Below are 22,690 nucleotides of genomic sequence, written 5' to 3'. Positions count from 1 at the left end.
AGGTATTTAATTATGTAATAATTCCTAGACTTATACAATATCAAAATAATGCACAATAGAGAACAGGAAAAAAAAAAAAAAGACTTCTGCCAAAAGTATCTGTATGTTTTTCCTTTGAAAATGTTCTTTTAAAATCCTTTGTATTATTAAAACCACCGTATGCAGACAATTAAAAGAAGGTATGAAATGATAGATCACATGACAGGAGTTTAAATGTGAACCCCCCCCCCCACACCTTGGTTAAACATCGCAGCGGGCATTACAATACCAGAGGTAACGAATCAATTAAATCCATTTTCCCCTCCGCACCTCCAAAGCTGCTGGGGTAGCGTTGCCTCCGAGTTTGAGACGGAGCAGTAGGACCCAGGGGCCTCCGCAGCCACCAATAGAAGCGCACACTTGGACCTATTTGTATGCAATGCCGTCTGCTCTGCGCATTAATAGTAATACAGATAACGGGTTTGAAAGAATTCTCTACTGAAGGATTGAAAATTTTCCAGTGGCTGATACTGAGAAGGAACGCGACTTGACTCTCTCCCCGTTTCCCCATTCTTAGGTTTAAAGTCTCAGACAGCTTGTGCTTGGTTTAAACTCGGGAACGTCTGCGTGCAGAGCAAAGTTGGAGGGCTACGTCTGCACCACCGAGCCGCTAGATCTCTGAACACAGTCTTGCCCAAGGGTAAGTCTCCAAAATGATTGCAAAGGAAGTGACAGCCGGCTTTAGGATTGTGAAAGGGGACTCGCTCGGTTTTACACTGGTGGTCTTTGGAGGGCAGAATGGGTGCGGAAAAGACTCAGCAGTTTGTTCAGAAATTGTGACTGATGCACCAAGGTATTTGGGGGTTTAATCAAAAACCTTCAGGCTAAATCGGAAATTGCAGCTTGACGCTCGCTCAGGATTCAACAAGTTTCCCTGCAGGGACGCGATGTTTATTTCCTTGCAAGTTCTGCAGGGTGTTCGTTCTGGGTGGGCTGCGCCAGCTTAACAAAGAAGTTTCAGAATTTCTGTCTTTGCGGTGTGGCTGGCTTTACCTCGATGGAGAGGCTGCTTGTCGCATTTTGGGTTTCCTGGGGACACGCAGAGAGGTGCCTCTTGAAATCTTGCGAACCTCAGCTTGCCTGTCTGCTGGGTTAGGGCTGGGCAAGTTTGCAGTGAAATTTTGGGGTCTCTCTATGCATCGTTGTTCGGGATGTGCACTGAAGTACAGAAATCCTCACGCTCTCCGGAGCTTCCAAACTTTGAAAGCATTCTCCAAGAATGGTAACAGTGGGGACTTCGAAAATAAGCATCACCGGGTGAATTTTGGTGAATTCTTGATGATATGTAGGCGATGAGGGGTTTTGAGACCTGCGTTTCCAATCTACAGTTCTTGCGTGGAAACACACTGCCAATGTGGTGATAAATGGGGGCTGGGTACGTGTTAAAACTAAGCGAAAAGGGAGTTTATTTCAGGGAGGAGAAAAAAAGAGGCAGGGAGAAAGAGAGGAGAGAGATGAATGAGCAAGGTGCACCCCATTTTTCACACACAAAAACCACACGCGTGGGACGTGCCAATAAAGTCTCCAGTTGGTGGCGTTTAGCTGGAAAACAAATTGCAAGAGGTCCAGGAGGCTGTGCATTATTGGTGGAATTCTGTGCCGTTCCGGGTCCTTGCTCCTTCTCCTGGTCCCGCTTGCCTCTTGGGATCCCCCCTTCTCGGAACTGGGGTTTGGCGCGGGTGCGACTCAGCCCCGCAGCGCTGCGGATACAATGGGGAAAGGCAGGCAGAGCTCTGCGGGCGGTCGTGCGGGAAGCCCTGGTGATCACCCGCCCTGCAGCCTGCGCTGCAGATCGGCTGGCTCTGCGGCGCTGGGAAGGCTGCTGACGGTCTTGACATGGAGGTGGGGGGATCTGGACAGGGGCGCACTCCTGGCCCCATCGGTCTCTTCTAGGGGGTCATTGTGCTGCAGGCAGACAGGTGGGGTTGGAGAGAAGGACGCAGCACTCCAGCCTGGGGTCAGAGCTTCTCTCCGATTATCCCTAGGGCGCACCCCAACATCCTCAGAAACTTGCACACATCAAAAAAGGAAAGACCCCAAGGGGCAAGAAAGGGGACGCTGATGAGACCCTAAGCAGATACCGAAATCCATTGATGGGGCGATTCTGGCCAATGGTCAGACTTTTCTGGGTTTTTGAAAGTAGACTGTTGTAGGTGGGGCTTTGAAATGCTGTCACTGGCTCTCAGAGAAACCAAAGGGCGGATTTCCCAACCTAGAAACTCGCCTGAGACTCCTTGGACAGATGAAGGGAGGCAAGGCCAGGGCGAGGAGCCTTTTTCCACACTGTCCTTTAACCCTGACCTTAGTGTCTCCCACCCTTTCGCGCTCCACCAGGGAGTACCATCCTTGTTAATTCCTCAGAGTATCTGCCCTGTGTAAGTGTTTTCATCAGCCTGGGTGTTACAAAGGCCTGCTCAGAGAAGGCTTTTGCGGTTTTTTTAAGTAGTGGTAAACGGGTGTTTCCTTTGGAGGCTGATTGCTAACCTCATTGGCTGAGCCTGTGTGCAGAGGAAGGAGCTGTCAAACACGGGATTGTTTGAAGGGGACTCATCAGAGGAAATATATTCCCTCCAGCACATGTTGAAAGACAATGTCATCTCACACACACACACACACACACACACACACACACACACACACACACACACTGCACGGTGCATTTGCTTTCTTTATTATGTTTGGGAATTAAGATTTAATTCTAAGCAAAACGTTGGGATAAGCCACTTTTATTATTTGTTGCTAATAAGAAACCTCATAACTCCGTTTGAAGCTCCGGTTTGGATGCTGTATTATTTTGGGTGCTCAGCTGCTTGTAGTCTATGGTTTGTGCATGCACAGGTAGCTCCTCTGAAAGCAGTCATTTAGCTGATTTATTTAAGGGGAGAAACAGGGTTGGAGAGTGTTCCATCAACCTTTTTCCTTCACCCCTACCCCAAAAGAAGGAGAAAATAACCCCAGCAGCTACCTGGGACAGATGTCCAGCTGGTAAAGTGATTTTACTTCTTAGTAATTTATTCTTTGTAACATGGCGGGCCAGGGGCACTTCCATGGTCAAATACATAAGGAATGAACTCATTGCCATGGATTTTGGGCTTCCTCTTATTTCTCACCACATATTTTCTTGCTTTTTGCATCTTTCTGTTTAGTCCTGTGCAATCTGCAGAAATGAAGCACAATGACACAGCTGCAGATCCCCATGGTAGCTTGCTCCAGAAAACAGCTGTTAATCACATGTTTGCTGTATTTCCACTGTCTTACTTTGACTTCCCTTCCCTTACCCTGTCCTTGAACCACAGCTACCCCTCCCAGACTGTATCCCCTGAAGGTTAGTGATTTCCAGTGATGTAGCTCTGTGCTGAGCAGGGAAGGAGGGCAAAAAATGCAACAGCTACCTAGGGAGCCCCATAGGAGTAAGGCTGCTTTCTCTTATTTTATCTGCACAAAATAAAAAGCAAACTTCCTAATGCCTCCCCAAAGAGAATCATGTTAGCTTCCATAATTGTATTTTATTTTATGCCATAACAGAATCAATTCAAATGTGAAACAACACTGATAAGAGGTAGAAAGGAAGCTATATACTTGTGAGCAATATTTGGGAACTAGTGTTGTGCTTAGCTATGAAATGTCATCTTTTGGCAGGATCTGTACTTGATATATAGGGCCATTTTCATTTAAGCAAGATTTGATGTGTTACATTCCTTATTAAGCTGAACAGTTCAAGACTCAGCAAAATGTGAATGTAAGAAAACAAAAAACAAAACAAAACAAACCCTCCAAAACGTAAACAAGACTGCAAAGGAATCAAACCTTTGGCAGGTTGATGAATGAACAGGTGCAGTGCACCATTTGAAATATCACTTGAGATGTGGTTGCACCAATTTGCTGGAGAATGTGCTTTTTTTTTTTAACCAAAAAAATGTGATATTTCTCACTCTTACACCTATAAATTCAGAAACAAAATATAATGAAGGATAGGTATAGATATAGGTATAGTCTCTAAATTTGTTGAAATGAGCAGTATTATTTCTGATGCTTTCACAGCTGTATCTATAATATATTAGTGTTATATGGCCAACCAGTTAGTCTAATTCTGTAGAGAATTCTGTTTCTGGAAGGTTAACTGATTTATCTAAGGTCTTGCAGAGAAAACTATTTGTAGCAGTATTAGAGACTTTACCTAACGAATAGTTCTTTCACTTAATCCTCTCATCACCCTTTCGAAAGAGGTTTTATTAGGTTTCTTTAGCTTAGGAAGACACTGAAGTTCAGAGCAGTTAGTCAAATTGTATTTGACCTTTGAGCAATTAAAGAGAGGCAGGATTAGAAACACAATGTTTTCCAATGACACAGTACACTGGCCCTCTGCAACCTGAATTCTGCACCCATAGGTTTCACATCCACTTGTAAATATAGTGCAATTTTATTCAAAGAATTTGGGCATCCTGGGTTTTACTTTCCATAGAATCCTGGAACCACTCTTACACCAAAGGGAGAACCAAATAATAAAGAACATATAAAGTATCTTGACAAATTCACCTTTTTACATCTCTGTTTTTTTATCTATATTTCAGTGATGAGTTCATTTTCTTAAATCCCTATCTTCTCCATTCATTTCCAGCTTCCTGTTTCTGAGATTATCCTAAAGAAGCAATCACTTCCCTGCCACTCAGTATCATGTGCATCATGTTTAAGTGATAATGTCTAACCTCCTTAAAATGACACTCAGTTATGGTTTTTACTTGAAGTTATTTTTTGAGGCTTCCTTTTCTCAATAGCTTTAAAAATTTACTTGCATATCCTCATCTATTCAGGAGGGCCATTCGCTTCATTTGTGTAATTCAGAACTTCAAAATTGTCACTTCTTATTCCTTTGGTGATCACCTCACAGTGTTACCTGTTCTGTATGACCTTGGTGTAAGGCAAATTGACTTAAATATTTATCCCTTTCCGTCATTACCTCGATAATGCTTCTGAAATTGTACTACACTCATTTATTAATCTCCAAGATGCCTCTGTGTTAAAGTCTGAATGACAAACTTGGTTCAAAATTCTTGTGTTGAAATTGGAGCCTTCTAGGTGATAGTAGTACAGGTCTTTGGAAGATGGTTAGGTTAGGAATGCAGAGCTCCTTAAGATAGAATTAGTGTCCATAGAAAAGAAGTCCTATGATGAATCTTTCCCTCTCACCCTTTGTGAGGACGTTGACAAAGGGGCATCTATGAAGAAGGAAACACATTTCCATCAGACATTGAGTCTACCAACACCTTTTGGCTTCCATAACTGTGAGCAATACATTTATTTTTATTTTTTAATAAGCTACCCAATCTATGCCACTATTTTAAAGAAGCTTTCAGGTCTGAAATAGTCTGGAAATTTCCTGAATCTATGTTACTGGCCATTGCACCTGAAAAAAAAAAAAAAAAAAAAAAAAAAAAAACAAAACCTGAAAATGGACAAAAATAACACAAAAATACCAGGTCCTACCCATCCCTCTTTTACCTCCAACTAGATTTATTACGTTACAGTATATAGGACTCAGATCTTAGAATCCAGGTTTTAACAAGTTTTCCAGGTGTAACCAGGCTCATGAACTGTGTCATAATGCTTGTTTCCCTACTCAATCTGCAGCTATGGAGCTTGTTTTAGGGTTTAGGGCTGGGGCAAATAGCATAGTTTCTTATACCTCATTGAGAAATGCATGCTTACTTTTCTGGCTACTGCTTTTAAAAGAAAGTTTTAATTCAAAGTTCCAGATTTCATGTGTCATTCTTATTGATATAAGAGTCTTGTGTGGAAGGCACTTTTGCCAAGAACGTTTCTGTAATTCATGTATAACTGAGCTGTAGAGTATAGGTCCTGCTATGCTGAGTACTTGGAGTTTCAGTGTCTTTGATTTTCATTAAAATGATTGGATATTTGATAAAAGCAGAGAAATCAGTGAAGCAAATACTCGAGTTATTATTCAAATTAATTAGTAAAATATCAAATATGTAGTATATTTTTTGTCTACATGTCTAGATTGTAACTTCCTTTAAGAGGTAATTAGTGTGGTGAATTTGCTCTTATTATGCCCATATATTTATTCTTGAATTATATATATATATATATATATATATATATATATATATACATATGTCTTCAATCATATATAGTATTCATTCAGTAAATAAAATAGTTATACAAATTCAAAACATTAGGAGAATATTGTTTTTGTGACTTTTTAAAGTTATTGTATGCAGATGTACTTTGTTGATTTATATTTGTATATTATTTTGTTTGTTAACTATACCACTATTTGTACTTCTGTCTTTTGTTAATGGCCATTTCTGGAACACTATCAGAACAGGATAGCATTCCCACGTTAGGAACAATCTAGAAATGATTTTTTTTTTCATAAACTCATGTCTTAGTTCCTTTTATCTCATTGCTAGACAAAATAGCTGGTGCCAAAACTTAGGGAAGGGAACGTTTACTTTTACAATTTTGGAGGTTTCAGTCCATACTGAGCTGCCTCTAAGGCCGGGTGGCATAGCTGGACTCCAAAACAGCAAGAGCGAACTGTGCAAAAAAAAAAAAAAAAAAAAAAAGACACAACTTCTTTCTATCCTAATACTGTATGTCAGCTCCACCCCTGTGCAAGTGTAGCACTCACATCACCAATCCCAGCTCCAGGCAACAAACCAATCATGAATGCCTGACTCAGCCATGGCATGACTGCAAGAGGCTTGGTGGGGGAGCATTCAAACACAAACCATAACAACTCATTATGCAGCATACAAGACATTTCTTGTTCTATGTTTACATGTGAAATTGCTTGGTTGTATGGACTAGACTACCTCTTTCTGTTTTTACAGATACGACTTAATTACCATACAGGATAGTTATAGTACTTCTATTTCATAAACATTTAAAGAGTCAGTATTTTGTTTATCTTTGTCAACATTAATATCACCATACTATTTAATTTTATCATCTGCTTCTGTTTATATTTTCAGATCATTAGTGCATCAATCATCATGTTGAACATTTTGATTTCCCCTAATGTGAGTTACTTAAATATGATTTTTACCCATTTTTTCTTTTGAGCAGTTTATCTTTTTCATACAAATTTGTATAAGTCCTTCATACATCTGATTTCTAATTTTTAGTCAATGTACTGAAAATATTTTTCTTAGTTTGGATCTTCTATTTTTTTTTTTTTTTTTTAATCGGTACAGGGGATCGAACTCATGACCGTCTGCTTGCAAGGAGTTCTTATGCTGCTGAGCTAAATCCCCAGCCTCTTTTTTTGCTTTTTTTAAAGGAAAAGTTATTTTTACTTCTTTATTATAAATTTAAGGATTTTTTTATTATAGTTTACCATTGTCACATCTTTTGGAAACTATTGCCTATAATGAAGGCAAATTATGTTCATATATATCTCCTCACAAAAAGATTTTTTCTTTTATTCAAATTTTTAGATATATCTGGAATTGATTTGTGTTTCATATGCTAAGAATAGGAATGTCACATATATATGCTCCATATGGGAGTAGACTGGCACTGCCTTTTTGCCTATAAGGCTGCTTATCATCTAGCCTTATTTGAGACACTTGCTTCTTATTTTCCACTGTCAGGCTGGTATGTAAGCAGTTATCTCACTGAAACATCGCGATGTGAATGAATCTGAGTGAACAGAATGGTTAGGACTTAACATCATGTTATGTCTATCCAGAATCAAAGATTCATTTTTTAATGACCACTTGAATAATATCTTTAAAAGCTATGAGGCTTATTCATGGGGAGTGCATTCCTAGCTAGCCAACATCCTTTACTTAGGTTTTAGATCTTTGCAGAGAGCTGGAATGAGTACTTCAAAGTCACTTTTTCCCTGTGTATTCAACTTCAGTAAGGGTGAGACTTAGAAATGAATTTCAGATGGAAGGCAAATTATGGCTCACTGGGAATGAAGTATGATTGGACAGGTGAATTACAGCCCAGAGGCAGAACAATATTTCAGAACAATAGTCTACAGCTTCTTTCTGATCAATGTATGACCCACAAATAAGCACTCTAAAAGATTAATCCAACCATTAAACACTTAGAAAGACAATCCCTCAGTGTACTTAACAACTTATGTAAATTTTCCCATAGAAACAGGAACTAAAAATAACATAAAACAACTTTATATTTTTATGTGTAGCCATAAATAATATTCTGTAAAAATTTTACTCTTTATTCTATAGTAAGCAATATTGTGCCAAGAAACGTGCTTTGTACCTAAGCAGTAACTGACTCATTTAAATATTAAGTATTGATTTAAGTGCATTGCAAGAACATCTTGGTTTCAGAAATGAGAGAATCATGTATTTATAAGCATTCCTGAAAAATAAACTTCCTACATCAAATATCAATGATATTAACCATTAATTCTGGGTTTTTGTTATTAATGTTACTGGGCACCAATCTGATCAAGGAAAGGAATTGTTTCAGCAAATGTACAAGTTTATTCTATGCTTTATTTGTTTTTCTGTGCTCGCCTTATGGGACTTCAGACCTGAGTTCATGAACATATCACTCTTCGTACTCTAACTCTAGCCTCCTTTACTAACTGCTATCCATTTCGGCCACCTCTTGCCTAGATTTAGTTTGCACTGGGATATCTTACACATTTCTCTCTCCCTCAACTCAACACTTTATTTTTCAGTCATTCTATTTGACTTTTTAAAAACCCAGATTTCTCATTTTCTCTCTAGAAATAAATTTTTGAAGATCTATTTTTGTTGTTTCCATCAAATGATTTTGAATCATTTCCTGATACTTCCAGAAAAACCTTCTCTTTTTTCTCTCATCTATGTTCCTATATCTTATGTATATAATTCGTTAGTGATAACAGCTTTTAAGGCTTAGCTTTAATAACAAAACTTTGACTAAGTAGGACAAATGATAAACAGTTTCTTAATGTCTCTTTATAAACTTCTAGTCTATACTTTTAACTACCTGTTGCATGTGCCTATTGAAAGTTTAAAATGTGCTAGTGTGACAAAAGTTCTCAATTTTAATTATATTTACTTATTATTAGATTTTCAATTTAAATAGTCAAATTTTATATAGCAAATACGCATATTTGGACAGTGAGATAGAGTAGTCTTGTTATAGAGAAAGTTCTGTTGGATAGAATTGAGAAATGTAAGCTCACAGTACAATTTTGGAAGGCATGAATTAGTCAATGAGTTATATAGGAAATGTTGATTTTAATGGACAGGTGCCAACAAAGTAGAATATACTCAAGATCATGTTGGTGTGGATAATTTTGTAGCAAATTTGCAAATTTTATCATATCATAGAAAGAAACAAATAATCTCATCTTGACCAAAAACGAAATGACAATGTGAAGCAATCAGGAAAGGAGAAAGATAAACTTTGCTTTTGTTTACAACAAATTTGTTTGCCTGAGATAGCAATAAATACCATCTTTTAAACACATAAGCCAATAAAAATTAGGATTGAACTAGAGGAAACAAATGAATTGGTTAAGGTATGAACTACTTCACACAAGGAGGAAAATTGACTTACTTTTTTCAAATACTGCATTTAATTTTGCCTTAATACCCATTAGAATAACTATTTTTTTAAGGGAAAGTAACAGTGCTGGCAAGGATATGGAGAAATTGGAACATTTGAACATTGCTAATAGCAATGTAATATGGTACAGCTGAGAAACAGTATGCTGATTTCTCGAAAACTTAAACAGAATCATTAAATGATCCAGCAATTCCACTTCTAGGATGTATTCATACGACTGAAAGCAGAGACTCAAATATTTGTGTTGCTTTGGTGTTGTTGTGAAGCCAAAGGCTCAAAGCTATTTGTATACTCATGTTCATAGCTGTATTAGCCAAAAAGCCAAAAGGTAGAAACAACTCAATATTCCTCAATGTGTGAATGTACAAAATGTGAGATGTTACATGAAGAGAAATGTTATTCAACCTTATAAAGGAATGATATCACATATGCTATTATATAAAAAAGTTTTAAATCATTATTCTAAATGAAATATCAGCCTACACAATATCTGAACTCTGTGGTTCCATGTATATAATATATTTAAAATAACCAAAGTCTTAGACAGAAAGTAAAATGGTATGTGGCAAGGCCTAGATATGGGAGACAGACAGTGATGATTTAAAGGATACAGGGCTTTTGTTTGGAATTCTTGCAAAAATCACCACCCTCCATGGGGAGAGTGGTGATGGTTACACACCTTTGTGAGCACACTTAATGTCACACAATTATATGTTTCAATTGGAAAATTTCTCCCTACACATATTTTACCACAATTAAAATTGACTTTGACAAATGCTTATTAAAGACCTCTTTTTGGTGAGTATCCATATCCCTTAAAAAAATGTCTTTACTCCTAATTCGGGCTCTCAATGTCCTCTAAAATGTGAATTTCAAACAGAACACCACAAAGTCTCTCTTCTAGTTAATCTTAAGAAAAAAGCAATGACTAAAATGAGTTACAACAAAAATGAAATAGATATGATTCTCTGTGTTTACTATTGTAAATAGGGTATTCAGTACAGAAAAAAAAAAAAAAAAAAAAAAAAAAAACAGCCTTCACAATGAATATTGTGCTTCTGGGTATGAGAGCTGGCAGGCTATGGTGGAGGTTTTAGAATGATAAAGGGGTTTGGCATGAATCAGCTGCATAGCTGGATGCAGAGGAGCTGAGACCCCAAGAGGACTTCCGTTGGGTCTAATACAAAGTAGCCAGTAAGACAATGTCTTAGCCACCTGCACGTGCAAACCACCAGATCAAAGGCAAATATGATCAAATGGGATTTCTCCATTGACACAAATGTATGCGGGGTCTGTGCATTGCAGATCATGGAGCATCTGTTCTTTTGCTCACTCCTGGGATGGGGCAGGATAGGACAAGCCTGGGTCTTGCTGCTGTAGTGTTGACAGCACTTACTGAAGTTGGTGCTGGAAATAAAGAAACCACAGCCCTGGTATTTCTAAGTTCTCATAGCACAAGGTTTCACGCTTTGGTTATAATATTGATGCAACCCATCTTTCTGTTCAATCATCTTTAATGTTTTAAGAGTTTAAAATATTTTAATTTTTAAGAGATTATGTTTCTTTTTAAGAGACAATAATGTAAAGTACTTTAAAAACTCCTGGGATTTATTGTTCCATGACATTTTATAAAAATTAAGACTATCATGTACCAGACAGAGGGAGGTATGACCTATAATTTTTTTTCTAAGAAAGTAACACAGTGAGTTGGCTTCATCAAATTTTGTGTGATGTTGTTCACTGTAGGTATCATTGATGGAATTAAATTTCACTTAATGTACACAGAAAGTGGCAAGAAGATACTCATTTAATTAGTATATTATACTATAATATATGAGTATAATTAGTATAAGTATAATATACTTATAGTATATTATATTTAATTAGTATATTAATTAGTATATTATAATGTTCCTTAGACAAATTAACCAATAATTTTGAGTATTATAAGATAATTAGGGTTATGAAAAACTATTATTAAAGTGATACTATATATCAGGGCATAAGTGCTTGTTTGCTATTTTTCTAGAGGTACACTTTTAGAAAAAGTGCATTTACTAGTAAATAGAGTTTTTAATTTTCCTTACTCCCCAGTGTTAAGAAAGCAGAGAAAGTTTCCTTTTGGAAAGCTACAAAACTTAGCCTACCTATCTCAGTTCAGACATTTTATTTTATTTCTTTTTCTCATTTCTTCTCCATTAAGTTCCTTTTACAAAGTCAAATAATTTAATCTAGGAAACACAAAGAAGATATTAAGCTACATGCCACTGAGATGCTCTCCATTCAATGAATTTTTCTTTCCATGGATTTTTCTTGATTTACGTTGACATTTTTGTGTCTCATTACTCTCCCAGAATACCAAAGGTCACAGATATGCACATTTTATATTTCATGCCAATAGACATGTACCAAATACTGATCTTTCTAAAAGGCAGTGTAGTATCCATTTTAAAAGCCACAGAAGTGGATGCATGCACATATTTCTGTTTTTGTAAATTTAGCTTAGAGCATAGGCCAGCCCTGGAACACCAGTATATACCAACAAGGTGTGTCTCTGCTGCCCCATCTACTTTTGCATGTACATATAAAAGTTACGCAGTCTTCTCTCAAAAATTAGTTTTAGAGCAGTACTTTCTACTGGCACCATAATTCATTCATTTTCTTCTTTTCTGTCTTTACTCACTGCAGCAACTGAATTCTTTATTTTTAGAATTATTTCTATTCTGAAAAAAGATTTTAATGATCCTTGTTTGCCCTGAAATTATCATATCATATCTTTGCCAACCTTCATTACTGGAATTAATTTATAAAATTAAGTTCCTTGTCATAATGCTCTTTACCTGAATATCTATAATTATTTACCCCTCAATCAATGGTAAATTTGAACATATATTACCTGATCACGTTTAGATTTTAAAGTTTCAAAATCAATGGCCATTCTTCAAGCTTCCTCCTACCTCAAATCTTTGAAACACTTGACATTTATCTAATAAACTATGAAAAATCTCTTTTTTTAGATCTACACTACACTAAATTCCACACATATATAGAAGAGATTACTTGTCAAACATTTACAGACTTTCAATGGGAAATCAGCATGTTTGCTTAAATTGTTCCATTTTCAATTTAAAGAATTAAGGTTTTCATTTGAAATATTAGAGATATTTTCATATTACAAAGATCTGCATTTCTGGTTCCTGTTTTGTTAAACTCTGCTTTCTGTTTTCTTACATTATTTGCATTTTTAGGTGACTTACAGTCATATGGAGATTTTATCAAATGATTTTTGTGCCAAATTATTTGATTACAAAATTATATGATTACAACAAGAATATTTTATTGACATTTTTTTTTTGTTTTGTTTTTCCATCTAGCTGTGTAATGTAACTATACCGGACAGTACTGTGGGAACACAGCCTATCCTGTGCCAGGAAAATATGCCTTGACAGGAAAGGGAACACAAGTCTGAGGACAGTTTCATTCTCCATGACAACCAATGAACACATAAAGTTTGGGGATATATATGTATATATATATATATATATATATATATATATATATGTACTTTAGGATAATAAAATTCTAACTTTTATGATTAAAATTTTTATTTTTTTAAATGTTTGTAAAAACAGTTGCCACTAGTTTTGCTACTTCTTACTAGTTCATATTTTCAGAATTGGAATACCTAAAACACAATTTAAGTCCATACTTCACTACTAGACCATTTCTTCTTATAAATGGTTTAATTAAGTCTCAAGATATTATCAAGATTTTATTGTCTATATAATACATACAATAAAATATACATAAAGTATTTTTTACAAGTTCAAAGAACCAATATTCTTTGAACCTAACAGAATTTGCACTAGTATGTTTTCTACAGTTGGTGAATATTTGTACATTTTATGAATAATCAGAAACACAAGTAATAAAGCAAAAGAAAACATGAGACTAATTTATCAAGCCATGTTATCAAAATTTATATGAATTTATAGGTTTATTTACAATGAAAATTTTTAAATGCTTCCTTACTGCCTTAGCATTTCTCTTAATATATTGCCAGTTGATCACTTTTCCAGTCATTGCTTTTTGCCAAGTATCTGTTTCCTTGAACAGGCAAACATTTCTGTTTTACTGGAGTATGCTTCATATTTCTTCCCCCCACCCTGACACAGGGGGAGGGGGATCAAACTCAAGACCTCATACTTGCCAGTGAGCTAAATCCCTAGCCATGTCCTCTATATTTCTTAAGGATTAGTTCCACCTACCTTTAGTCATTTTTATATCTCCCAGTTTTTCTTGAATGTATTTTGTGTCATCGGGGGACTAAAATAGATAAATAAATAAATAAATAAATAAACAAATAAATAAATAATAGGTAGATAGATAAATTGATCAACTGAATGTTCTAAATGTAATTTTGTCATACATCACACTCAAAGAAATAAAATATATGATTTCTGGTTCTAGTATGTTCCATATGAAATATATTAAGCTGGGTCTTTATTTTCTGTATTACATAAGTCATAAATTTATACTTTCATTGCATTTTTACCTCCCTGAGATTTTTGCTTTTTTGTTTGTTTCTTTCTTTCTTTTTGTAAACCAGGAATCAAACTCACGACCTTGAGCTTACCAAGTGCTTAAGTCACTGAGCTAAATCTGCAGCCCTTTTCTATTTGTTTCTTGCTTTACCAATTTGGGCTTTTGCTTACAAATGTTATGTTTCCATATAGATAAATTATACCACACTTGAGATAAAACAATTTCTCAAGGCTGATTGATATAGATTGCTTTTAAATGTTACCTATTTAAACACATATAACAAAGAAATAATTCCTTTACTGCCATTTCAGAACTCCTTGTAGGAGTCACATATCTTATTTGAATCCAAATAAACACAATTATTTCCAATTTATTTGAAATTAAGAGACTGAATGCTCTAATGATTCTTTTGCACATTGCTCTTAGAGCTCACATTCTAACTAATCAAACATAAATCAATAAACCCAACTGAAGCTAAAATACATCTGTGTTTTTAGAAATGAACATCCATTTTGTAGAATGAAAGTGAATAAGCATACCAAATCTGGGACTATATGATTTATACATCCTTGTGTAACTAGAATAATATTGAATATATAACTTAGAACCTAAATAACAATCTATACCCAGGTTCCCTATTTGGAAGTTTTTAACTGGAGGACTGGAATGTTGCTTTTTATAATGTAAGTAATATGAAATACTGCTTCACTTAAAAATAAAATAATTTAAGACTCAACCAATCCTCATGTAAACATAAGCTAACATTTTTATTTTGTCTACCTTGACAGAAGCTACACTTCATTATAAATATATTGCTTAGGGTCTCTAGAGGAACAGGATATGAATACAAATGTCTCCCAAAACCTAGTGGGGATTTTGGAAAATGATTGGATTATGAGAGTTTATAGCTGGTTTGACCTTCAGAGCTGAAATTGGGTCAGAAGTGGGTACTAGACACGTGACCCAGAAGGGACTAATCTCTTTCCATTTTCTCACATGATTTCTGCTTCTGGCTGTGTCATGAGCCCTGTTACCTCTGCCATTACTCTAGTCCATGGAGCCATGAAATGGAGCAAGATAAGACTACAGACTAAAACCTCTACAACTGTGAATCAGATAAACTTTTCTGTCTTAAAGTTGTGGTGTGAAGTATTTTTTCTCAGCAACGAGAAAGTAACGAAAGCAATACATACATGGTTAGAGGGAATTTATTGACACAGAATCAGAGCCTGGGCAATCACGGCAGGGGCTGTCTATACACCAGAGACATAAACGATCTATAGTTTATTCAGTTGAAGAAATTCAAACTATATAACAAGAACGATCAAAACTGCAGTGCCAATCAAAGTCTAAATCTCTGGAGAAGTGCTTGGCTGATTTCACATTGCAAGGCAGAAAAAGCTGGTGTTAATGTCTGCAGGCAATGACAATAGCAAAACATTAACCTTCTCAAGCAGAGCAGAGTTTTTCAAGTGCAGGCCAACTGTCTTAGATATTTCTCTCATTGCTCAGACAAAATACCCCGCACTCAAAGTCAAAGGATGAAATGTTTATGGTATGTCACAATTTGTATAAGTTTTAGTTCCCAATTGGCTGGCTCCATGTCAGGGTGGCTTGAGAGAGGAGAAAGAGATCAAGGCAGGCTGAAGGCAAACTACAAGGCAGTAAGAAACAAGCAACCACAGCAGTAAATGATGAACACTCTTCCTGTCCCTTGTATTATATCTAAGCTGCACGCCTTTAGGGCAGGTAACACACACTCCCACGGTGGGCTTTCCCCTTAACCAAACACAGAACTATGCCAGTCCAATCAATGGTCTAGTTCAATAAACACATACCCTTGATCCCAGCATCACACACTCTAAATCCCACCACCTCTGAAAAGCCACATGTATGACCACATCAGGCTTTTGGGGGACATCTAGACACAAACCATAACACCAGCTTATTACTTTCTCTTTCATTTCATCCAGACTGCAAAACTTTGGGATGATACCATTCATAGTCAAGGCAGGTCATTCTTTCTCAGATTGCTGGTCTGCATGCCAGTATCTTTGGAAACATCCTCACCAACACATAGAGAAATGTGTCTTACCTGTCTGCTAAACACCTCCAAATCCAGTGAAGCTAACAAGTATGTTTAATGGTTACAATAAGTCCAGTAATGTCTTCTGGTTTTTTTGTGTGTGTGGCATGAAAAAGTGCAGATGAAATGAGTGTATTAGACGTTAAATCATAAAATACTGGAAAAGAGCTTGGACATAGTCACAATCTGTTAACTATGGATAAACAATTAGTGGCCCAGATGTAGAAAGAGATATCAAGAAAGGAAACATGAGGTAGAAATTGAGTGAATATCAGCATAAATGCTATTATGAAATGTGAGTGAAATGAAATTTGTTTTGCAAATAGTTTCAATTAAATACATTTGTTTTAGAAGTTATTGGAAGAAATCTAAGTTAGAAAAAGAATTATGAAAATTTTCAGTGTAAGTTTTAAAGTAGTAAAGTGACTGGAATTTGATGAATAGAATGCTTATGTCAAAATTTAATAATTTGTATTTTAACTATTTTATGTTAGATAGAAGACAAGTTCTTTCTTACCAAAATTAATATGGTTTCCTAATTATTTATCCACCAAATTTCAGTGATTTTAAATACTAAAGAATATGTTCATAACATCTATGTTTTAAAACATCTAATATTTTATTCATGAGTGTATATATGGATACGTGATGGGGTATGTGAAATATTTTTATAAAGCTAAATTCCTAAAAAGATGAAATTCATTAAATATAATACATTCTTTAGAAATGGGAAAAACTATATCAATTATTGACTCTACTTTTTTCTGGGTGTTTTTTTTTTATATTTTATTTTAACCTTTTTTTTTTCTGGGTACTAGGGATCGAATTCACAACTGCGCACATACAAGGCAGTCGCTTATGCTGCTGAGATAAATCCCCAGCCCCTGTGCTTTTTATGTTTTGTTGTAAAGTTCCAAATTATATATTTGAATTCTGTGGCTGGTGCATTTATTTGGCAACATAAAAGCAAGCTTAAAATGATTCAATGAATTTTAACTGTATAAAGAAGAAAACTACATCTAGAAACAAAAACATGGATTCACAATCAATGTATTCTCAACGGAAAAAGTCAACAGTAAACTAGCTTTACCTTAATGCTAATATTTCTTTTATGCTTTAATGTATCAACTTACTTTTTAAACATTAGATAATGTAATAAGTTATACTGAAGCACTTTTTTATTTCAAAAAGGAGAAGGGGCATGGAATTTATTGGCACTATACCACTTCTTATGTAGAATTCTTTTGTATTTTAATTTCATCTATTCTTTTTCTGAGAATGTAGGATAAATATTATTATATTCACTTGAAATATAAAAATATCTTAGAGGCAAAATCATATACAAAGCAATGGTAAGGTTCTATTTAGTTACCAACCTCCCTTGTTATTATCACACTTGCATAGCACTTATTGAATTCATTATTGAATAGATTTTCTTGAAAACTATTCTTACATTTGCCCATCAGTGACATGAGCAAGATTTGCAAAATTACACAAATTTATTTGGCCTTTCTAAAAAGTAAATATGAAGCAAGGACTATATATTTTTTGTTGAGAGTTGTTATTTAACAGATTCTTTTATCTTTCATCATCTTTTAAATAGTGAATATTCTGTTTAGATAGTATGTACCATAGAAACCAGTGTTGTAATTGAAAAATATTTTGTCAGGTGGAATATTCTAAATAGTATAGGGATAGCAATGCCAATATGGCATTGAGACTCTCGCCTGCTATTGATTGCTTGGGATAATGGATATAAGCTACACTTAAGGCAAATATACCCTGAATGGAGGCTCGCAGTGCATCTTTTATTCTTATATATTGCAAGGACACTTAATAGCACCCTTCTGGATAAATATAAGGTTTAAATAGGGATAATAATAGTGTACAATTTATATCCTGTATTATAGAAATAAACTACTTCTGAAAATTCACTTTAAGTGCTCATATATATGTTCAAGAATATTGTGATTCTTTTCATTGTTCATCATTCCACAAGTCACAGATTTTGATAATCATTTCTTTTCTTCCCCATGTGTTACTTATTAAATACTGGTAATGGAAAGTATAAGTTATCCATGAAAACAGGTGTCTTAGTCATCTTGGCTTTCCATAACAAACTACAATAAATTGGTAACTTACAAATTTATTCCTTCCAGTTCTGTAGGCTGGGAACTCTGAGTTCAGGTTGCTAGCAGGATCAGACCTTTAGAGAGGGCCCTTTCCTTGGTTTGTAGACAGGCATCTTCTTTTTGTGTTTTCATACCATTGAAAAGGACGTACTTAGCTCCTGGGCTTCATATTAATAAGGCATTAGATCCAGGCACAAAGGCTCCACACTCGAGACATAATTATCTTCTAAAAGCTTCACTACCAAATACTATCACACCAGTATTAGGTTTACAATATATGAATTTAGTGGGTACATAAATACTCAGTTCATAAAAAGGCTTAATTTCTTACCAGTAGTTGAATGTCACACAGACGCTAGCATCTAATACAAAGACTTTGCACAGTACACTATTTTATCACTCAAGTATAGTGTATATGGATTCCATGAGTGAAACCAGGCTGTCTAATAGAAAAAAAAGTTACATTTTGGAAACATACATGCTAGAAACATGAAACAAGGGGATTTTTATTTTGTAGTACAAGAGCAGCTCTCAGTTTAATTTGATCCTGCATATATTTCCTCACTGAAGTCAATTGGGGGTCTGGGGATTTAGCTCAGCAACATAAGTGTGTGCCTCACAAGCAGCCAGTTGTGAGTTCGATCCCCAGTACCAATAAAACAGAAAGAAGACCAAAAAAATGCAATAAAGTCAATTGGTCCCCCTAAAAAATCAGTCACAAACCTAACAATGTCTAAAAGACAAAAACATATTTTATCAAACACATTTGCATTTGAAGGAAACGCGCAAAAAATGCTAGCACTAATAATAATTAGAAAACACTGAGGAAATCAAAGAAATACCAACATTTGAGCAGCAAATTCATCCAATCTATTGTTTTTTTTTGATTACCTGGAGAATAAAAGTTGAGCACTGGGAAGCATTATGAATCAAAATCACAAAAACATTCAGAACACAACACAGAATGATCTACAATATCTCACCGGGGATTTTCCCAGGCTACCAGATAAAGTAGATCCAATAATTAGGACTGGACTTCTAAGTGGATGAATAGTTGGTGGGGAACATCCACAGGTTCCCACTACAAAGCATTTTATGGCTTCTATCAGGCAACCCCACCTTTTTACATGATAATCTTGTGGTTGCAGGAAGCAGCAAATAAAGTGCTCCTGTTAGCACAAAATCTTCTAGTTTTTGCTTATATCAAGTTTACTAATGCTTTCTTGGCTGAACCCAAATCCATGGCCGACTCAGAGTTTAAATTTGGGGAAACAGATTCCATCTGCTCATTGGAGAATCTGATGGAAGTGTAGGGATTAAGGAAGTAATTTAGGAGTATTTCATAACAATTTATATAATTGACAACCTAATACTTCATTTTTGTATGATAATAATTTTAACAATTGTAGGTATTAATATAACCAATTCTGTTGTGTTGTACAAACTGCTAATTGTTAAAGAAAATATAATAATATTTTTAACATTGTACATAACAATTATAGTTTTCCATGCTAAATACTTAACTTACCTAATGTATTAACGTTTTAAATAAAGTTATATAAAAGATGAAATGTACTGTCTTTTATATAAAGAATTTCTTAATGCAATACCATTTTCTCATAGTTTTTATTTGTATGAAATTTAAAAAATAACCAAATTGATTAAGAATTTTTGTTTGTAATCATTTTTGTGTTACATATTCTAAAACTCGGTAAATGACAATTCCCTCAATTTACCCAAAATAATCTACATCAACTTAATATATTAATATTATTCAACAGTTGCATGTATGGCTTATCTCTGAGTTTCCAAGACTTAGTTACAACTTAAAGAATCAAATAAATACCTAGACCTTGAACAAAGAAGTTGAAACCTGGGAAGTATTTCCAAAATAAGTTTGAGGACCAACATGTTAAAAGACTTTGAACTTCATTTAATTGTTTTCTCTTCATTACAGCTTTTAAACATTTTCCAGATATCGTTCTGGATAGTCCTCTAGTTTTGCACACATAGTAATGGATTACCTTAACATTTTTTGACTTTAATTTCCTTAGCTACTCTCATACGCTTGTCAGTGATAGAGATTACTGACTTAAAGAAACCATGAATACTAATCTTTTTGTAAAACCTTACATTTTTGTTTCAATTCCGTAAACATAAGATGCTAGTACATCTTGAAAACAAACATAAATCTAACCGTATGTATTTATTTCCCTAAACTTTGGTTGACATGAGAAAACAAGAACAGTGCATGTGATGCATATTATGTCATACATCTGTGGCTTCTCATTCACATGCTTAGACATTTTATGTACATCTGAACAGATTTTTTCCATTTGTTCCAGTACCAATCAGGACATCATTTGATAACATGTATCACATCACACTGGCCTTGTCAATTTGAGGAGCTATTTTTTTTTTCCAGTAGACTACGAGTAACTGAGGCAAAGAACTGATCCCAGAATTGTGATCTGCACAGGATTGCTTCCAAGTGCATGAATTCTATGAAAAAAAAAAAAAGAAAAAAAAAAACCTCTATCTCACATAACATATACAATGAAGTAGGCTTAAAATTTTACTATAAAATTTAACTGGCAAAATGTTGTCATATGTACTTTGAAAATTTCCTCATTTTAACTCTAAACTCTAAAACAGCATAATATAAATAAACCAAATACCTTGTGATCAGATAACCTGCTAGTGCCAAACTGTTTTTTTTTTTTTTTCATTTTAACTCAGAAGAAAATGTATCGTAGTTTTCACACCTACACCCTTTCCCCATGAGTGTCAGTGCAACTGCAGACCTTTTATTAATTTGTAACTGGAGGGCTGGCAAATAAGCCCAGCATAGTTGAGCAGAAAATGTTGACAGATAATTGGATCTGGAGGCAAAGATGGTGGGAATATTAGAGTTTTAAGGGCAACATTGATTTCTTACACATACACATTTTACTGAGAAAATTGAAATTTTATTTTAGAATTTCTGTTCTGGAGTTTAAACAACTAATCAATTCCTAATGAGTTTACAGAAAGTATCTTACCTCACCTAGCCTTTAAATCTCAGTACATTCTTTCTCTACTGAGCTAGTACACTGCTGAATTGAAAGGAAAACAAATGATCTGCTTTAAATTTACTCAATTATTCTAGACAGTCCTTTGACAAACATAAAATTATATCTGTGAAACTTTTTAGTATTCCTCAGAATGAACAGTATTCTTTGGCATCTTCAAAGAAATAGTCAATCCTCAAAGCGATCTGGGGTCAGTGTTTAAGCAACTAGGTTAACTGTGAAAGTAGGAAGTAGCACTAAAACATACGTAGATAGAGTGGCAAAGGAGTAAATCATTTATGTAAAATAAAGAAAAGCACACCAAGATCCCCAGAATAGTACAGAGACTCCAGAGAGAAATAATTAAGGCAGATTTCTTCTTTATGACATTCATCTTTGGCGAGTCGGAGACTCTTGACAACCTTGATATGGGCTCCGATGCTTAGATCCATCAGGTGATTTTATGAATCATTTATTTTTTGACAGAACTGTTCAAAAACTGTAGGATGTCCCACAGGTGGATTTTTTTTTTTTTACAGAAAAACATCTGTTATATATACTTTTAGTTTTTTATTTTAGACAATGGGCTGGCAAGAGACATTGTGTGTGTGTGTGTGTGTGTGTGTGTGTGTGTGTGTGTGTGTGTGCCTGTGTCTATTGTGGCCTCCACTTCTCCCTCCTTTCACTAGAATTTAACCTCTAGAAAATTTATTTTCATGTTGACTTCCATGTTTCCAAACAATAGAGACTGATATATTGCAGATGTTCAGCATGTACTTACCTGTGTATGCACTTGCTGTTAACGATAGGCTGAAATGGCTCCAAATACTTAAGAGTAAATTATTCTTTCTCAACTATCAGACCATTTTCTTAAACATTTTTCTGGCTTCGTCGCCCTCTTCACTTTAAGTGAATATTTTGATGTCAGTTCTTTCAGACACTCTTTTTAGAACTACTTTGACCAAACCCAATCATGATATAGGAGTGCTTTGTGTATATTATCATTTTCTTTATATTTGCACTGTTATTACACATCATATTTACTTGTGTGGCCTATTTATTTTATATATTTCTATAGCTATATTCATAGCTATGATATTTTTCACATATGTCTTCCTGATTAAAATAGTTTTATGAAATGTTATCATTGTCAAATACGTTAAGCATTCACAATCTTCTGTTTCGGTTTTAGTACCTACAGCTGTTTCTTGGACATTTCTAAGAAGCTCCAAAGAATTGTTGCATTCTTATATGTAACTGAGAAAAGAGTATAG

At 35.0% G+C, this 22,690-nt stretch overlaps 1 protein-coding gene across 1 annotated transcript in view; it reads left to right on the top strand.

The window, feature by feature from the left end:
- Positions 1-375: 375 nt before the first annotated feature.
- The window catches only part of Robo1 (roundabout guidance receptor 1), a 1,010,950-nt gene continuing 988,635 nt past the window's right edge, over positions 376-22,690 (top strand). The window contains exon 1 of the mRNA XM_063224749.1: positions 376-679. The gene's annotated coding sequence lies outside the window, so the exon portion shown is untranslated. The remainder of the gene's footprint in view (positions 680-22,690) is intronic.

This window comes from Cavia porcellus, unplaced genomic scaffold (genome assembly GCF_034190915.1).
Source record: "Cavia porcellus strain 051 isolate PalLab524CR breed Dunkin Hartley unplaced genomic scaffold, mCavPor4.1 scaffold_15, whole genome shotgun sequence".
Classification (NCBI taxonomy): Eukaryota; Metazoa; Chordata; class Mammalia; order Rodentia; family Caviidae; genus Cavia; species Cavia porcellus.
Note: the sequence above shows the minus strand (reverse complement) of the source record. Positions and strands in the feature narration are given on the sequence as shown.